Genomic DNA, 6,176 nt, shown 5'->3' on the forward strand with positions numbered 1-6,176 from the left:
ATAAGATACGGTAAGAATCTGTTCTCCAGGTTACGTTATGTTAAGTGGGATTCTCTTTCCTGGCAAAAATTAAAGGGGAATTCTTAGGAGCTCCTCAGTCAGGTTGGTCTTAAAATGGACTTTTTGACGTGACCTCGTAAAAATGCAATTTACATTATCTAGTGTTTTTTGTATGTAGTTTTATAGAACGTCCCCATTATTTTAGTGAAAATGCAACAATCCGTTACCCTACACGGTAGATATATTCCTAACACTAACAATTTCCAATGAAATCTAAAGATCAGATTTTTTCAAATAAAAAAAAAAAACTATTAGAATACATAGTATGCCGCGTAATTTTCCGGCTGTCAGTTCTGTAAGATCTACTTCCAAACTTAGATAAGTCTGCCTTTAAATGATGTGGTTTTCTGTGAAGAAGAGATGCTGCGGAAATCTCTGCATACCATTTTCTTAATCATACTTATTGAGATGCTCTCACTTGTTCTTTCCCACTTGGTTCACTTGGTTAATCTTTAAGGAAGAAAATTTTCCAAATAAAAATTCTAGATCACATTTCTGTTGACAGCTTTCTTGGTTTTTCCCATTTACTTCATCTCTTTGTGCATGTATGGATGTATAATACATAAATATATATATAATGTATATTTATATATAAATGTACATTCAGGAGTGAAATAAGGAGTAAAATAAATATCTGTGAGTTTAATTTTATATAATATTATATATATATATATATATATATATATATATATATATATATATATACACATACATACACACATATCCATATATATACATACATATATATATGCGTATATATAAATTATATATATGTAAATATATATATATATATATATATATATATACTCTATATATATATATACATATATATACATATATATATATATATATATATATATATATATATATATATATATAAGCAAATGTTAGGAAATATCAGAAAATGTTTAACACCAAGCGCTTTCACGTGTATTCACGCGCCGTCGGGAAGAGAACAAACGTGAAAGCCCTTTGTTATGGACCTCCGGCTATATTTTCGTGTGGTATTGGCTCACAATAAATTTACGTGTCTTGGCTGTGATTTTTAGTATATACATATATATATATATGTATATATATATATATATATATATATATATATATATATATATATATATATATATATATATACTGTACACTCTTATATACAGCTTTGACTACCTTGATTAGGAAACCTCTCACAAATGGCAGATGAGCACATCACGTGAGGCTAGTGGCAACCACAACTGTCAGGTCATACTCTTTCTGTGGGTTGATATAGCATTGGCAGTGAAAAGTAGGACTTTTTACCTGAGGAGGAGCCATTGACTTGGCGTGCAATTCTAACCTACCAAAATGCATAGCATCTAGTGAAGGAATGGGGACTATTTAAAGGAGGATGTACCCGCTGCATGGCTAAAGGTTAGCCTCTCCGCATCAGACCAAGGGTAATCACAGTCTCAGTTCTGTAAATACTAAGAAAAATATCCTCGCCAAATGACCGGAAGCATGGGATTGCATCTAGGGCATTCAAAGGTGTGTATTTGTTGTGGAGATGAGAAGAAAAATATGGTATCTGACTGGTTAAGGATAGCAAGATGATGCTTTCGCCCTGGGCGGGACGATTGTGAAAGATCAATACGTACGAGAATTTAAAGGACAAAAGGTAGTCATGTCTTTGGTAGCTAAAGATGCTGAAAGAGAGAAAATTCACCACTAGTGTTGTCGGGAACACTGTCGAAGAGTAAGTGCCTTAGTTCGAGAACTAAGAAAGGCTGTGATAGTGAAATTGTATGGGCAAACACTGGAAAAGATTGTGAATGAGAAAGAATATCTATGGGATAATTGGAATGTGTACTTTGCTAGGTTTGGAATTCATGAAAAGATTACTGTGCTAGATGATTTGATTGTAAAGATTAGTGGCAGTGTGTATTGAGATATATCCGACTCTCTATACCAAGGGGAATCACGTAATTGATAAGAGTTTTATACCCGGCCAGATTCGGATGATTTCTCCTGGGCGTGAGTTATTTATAAGCTATAGTGCAATGGATATTAAAACGATTTTTAGAACTTAATATTTGTGAAGATAATATCGTCACGCGTGTATGTGACAAAAATTATATATATGGTATGTGGAAGTACTATGTCTTATTTCTCAGAAATGAAATCCAAAGTATGAAATCTGTTGTTGATTATGTACAAAAACACAGAGCTTTCATCCAACTGCTATGGACCTGTTCACGATATTGGGCTATTTTAGTGAACAAGTCCACAGTAATTGGACAAAGCCGTAACTTTTTATACATGTACACTTTTCATACACTATATGGATTTCACTGTAGATCTTACCTTATATATATATATATATATATATATATATATATATATGTATATATATATATATATATATATATATATATATATATATATATATATATATATATATATATATATATATATATATATATATATATATATATATATATATATATATATATATATATATATATATATATATATATATATATATATTAGTAAACAGGTCCACATTAGTTGGATGAAAGCTCTAGGTATTTGTACATAATACGCAAGGAATTTTATAGTTTGGATTTCATGCTGTATTTTTTACATTTCTGAATTATGTATTTTACCTTACATTTCTGAGAATTATGAAATATATATATTATATATTTATATATATATATATATATATATATATATATATATATATATATGTTCACAAATATTAAGTCTAAATAAATATATATATATATATATATATATATATATATATATATATATATATATATATATATATATGTGTGTGTGTGTGTGTGAGTGTATGCATGTATGTATAAATGAATATCATGTATATGAATATACATATATATATATGTATATATATATATATATATATATATATATATATATATATATATATATATATATATATATATATATATATATATACATATATACATACATACGAAAAGCACACCTATTCTAAATCCCTATTCTGTAAATGAAGATAACATATTTAAAGGTAATAATCTCATTTATAGGAAGGTTTATTTATAGTTTTAAAGGAAACAGCCATCCCAAAAGTCAGCTTTAAGCAGATCAAATAGCATATATCTCTATCTAATGAAACTTATGGAGTAATAAACATCATTTCGAAGCAAATATATTCCAATATTCGCCGCTTTCCTGCAATTTATAAATCGACGTAGTGTGAGTTAATGAAAATTGAAGTAGCGTTTGCAGCCCTGGATTAATTAACAATTGTAACGGATGTGGAGGTAATTAATCATACAATTCTAGGTAATTATATTCACATGATTTTCACTTCTTGGTCAAGTTAAATAAAATTATTCCTCCTAACAGAAAATGAAACACTAAAATTTTCTGCTTCTCGTAAAGTCTACTATTTATTGTTTTTATGCAATGAGCATTACAGAGTTCTTACTTGTGACATGTTTGATAGCAGCCATATTTTCATCAATATAGCAATTACTGCTAATAAAGAGTCTGTTGACTAATACACTATTAGAGAACCACTGAAGACTAATACACTATTAGAGAACCACTGAAGAGACGTGTGGCAAGAAACACAACACTTATAGTTAAGGTTTCCGACTTGAAGAGTGTTTGCAAATTTGTGCTTGAACGTGCAATTTGTTCCGCTCACAGATATCCTTCTAAAAACACAATCTTGTCTTTTATATATCGAGATCAACTTCTGCTGTACGATTCCTTAAGAAAGAGGCATTTGTTTGAAGTCTCATATTGTAAACCAGATGAATCAGATTATGCCAGCCATGGGGCTGACTTGGTAACGGACATAAAAATCTAGAAAATAAGATATTCTGAGTTAGAAATGCAGATCTCGAAGAAATTGTCACAGTTTTTGATCTTGATCACATCACAGAGATTTCTTAGATGTTACAGAGAAGGGAACCTTCTCTACAGCTGTCTAGAATTCTTGATTTATAATAATCCCTACAAAAATTCCTGGAATCTGATTAACTATTTCATATGAATCTGGAAAAATGAGACCATCCATTTATTGAAATCTTTGATGCTGTAGTAACGTTCCTCCTGAATCTTCAGTTTAAGCTTAGATTGGTTACCCAGTCTAAAAGAATAGCTTCAATCCTTAAACATGTTGAGGTATTTGTCGTGGATTCTGATTCCCACACTTACTACGAAGGAAACAATAGGAGCAAATGGCCAAAAGATAAGCTCCCAATAAGCATACCATACAAAGCTCAACTTTTCATTTATGCTTCCCGTATCTAGAAGTGAAACACTTACGGACAAATGATAAAAGTTCTCAAAGAAGTTTGTAAATGAAGGGTGTATTTATCTGAGCCTAAGAAAGCACCTAGCTGGATATAATAAGTTGTTTCAGGAACAAGAGGCCGTGATGACATAAGACATGCTGGGCTGCAAACTCCATCACTAAACGAAAAACGGTTTAGTGAAACTGGTAATTTTTTCCACTCCCAACCATTCCAAAACTTCTGCTGACCAAAGTTCACAAAGAGTTATACTGCATAATTAAGCTACATCTTTGTAACTTAATATAGTATTAATAATCAACTATAAAGTAAATAAATAATAAACAAGAAAAATAACAAAACATTGAAGTATAATATTAAAGATTGTATAATTTACGTATCGAATTAGCTTACAAATTTAATATAACTGAAATTGTAGGTATAATTAGAGATATCAGTATGTAAAAAATTATTTATTTGCAATTAACCTTTAATGTGAGTGATAGTAATCAAAACTGCAATTACCGGCGAAAAACGTAATCTAATTTGGGTCATTTGTCACCGGTATGCAAGCACAATGAATAAATCTATTTTGAATTCTTCCGCATCGTAGTGCCTGAGGAATTAATTAAAATGACTAGACATCATAATTTATGTCGAACAATTCAGAATCAAGAGCAGAAACACTGAATAAATTTAGGATTTAGAATCATCTGTCACTGAAGCAAAGGTAAAAATAACAAAAGTAAAAATAACAGATGTAAAAATAACATATGTTCTTTTGCTACATCTGTTTACGGACTTATAACCCGTGCTTTTAGAATCTGTTCAAACTATTTCAGTCTCTTTTATCTCTATTCCGAATCTCAGCTGCTAAAAAACATATTTCTTATAAATGGTTTTAGTAATACTTTTAACGATACGTATCTTGGTAAACAGAAGAAATTAATGTTCCCGAAAGCCATTACTTCAAAAAGTCATTAAAGTTTTATTTGTCTATGATAGGAGACATTTCTGTTTAAAACAAACTGCACGAAATTATGAAGAGAATTCTATCCTTGAATAAATGTTACGGTCATCAGTTTATCGTTAGTAGTCTGTTTACGTACAGACACTGTGCTCCCAGATCTGGTCATCGAACATTTGCAAATATCGCTGTAATGGTTGTTCTGAAATTAATGTGGGGAAAAAGAAGCCCCAAGCAAATGTATAACGTCTGAGCATCTCTGCAGATCAATGAGAGTAAACAGGCCACAGGCAAAACCACCAAACAGCAGAAATTAGGGACCGCCGTATAATTTTGACTTTTCTTTTCTCTCAAGTCCAGCATTTACCCGTAAACTGACCACAGCAAAGAGTCTACACTACACAAATCAATATTTCTCTCAGCAACAATGAGGTAGATAACCTTATGGGTTATCTGAGAGCATCTGATCTTTTTAATGAGATATGATTTAAGTATATTTAATAACGACTTTAGTCATATTTATTTTATATATTAAGTATACTCGTATATTTTAAATATAAAAGTTTTATATATATCTATTTTTTATTGGTTTTATCTAATATCATTCTCAATTTTTTACGTTCATATTTTAACACTGAATTTTGCTAGTATGTTATCATTCACCTATTTATTATCAATCACATCATTAATTTATATATTTCATCTTCATTGCGGAGCTGAATAATCCTGACGGGTTCCGGCGTTTGGTATTCAAGACCTAAATTTCATAATCAATCAGTCGACAACGAGAACGAGAGATTAACGGAGCTTAATTTTTGTTCTGCTTCTTTTATACGCTGATAAATCGTATGTTTTCTTTTTGTCATTTGTGGGAATCGTGTTTACTC

Source organism: Macrobrachium rosenbergii, chromosome 57, assembly GCF_040412425.1.
Source record: "Macrobrachium rosenbergii isolate ZJJX-2024 chromosome 57, ASM4041242v1, whole genome shotgun sequence".
NCBI classification, from domain to species: domain Eukaryota; kingdom Metazoa; phylum Arthropoda; class Malacostraca; order Decapoda; family Palaemonidae; genus Macrobrachium; species Macrobrachium rosenbergii.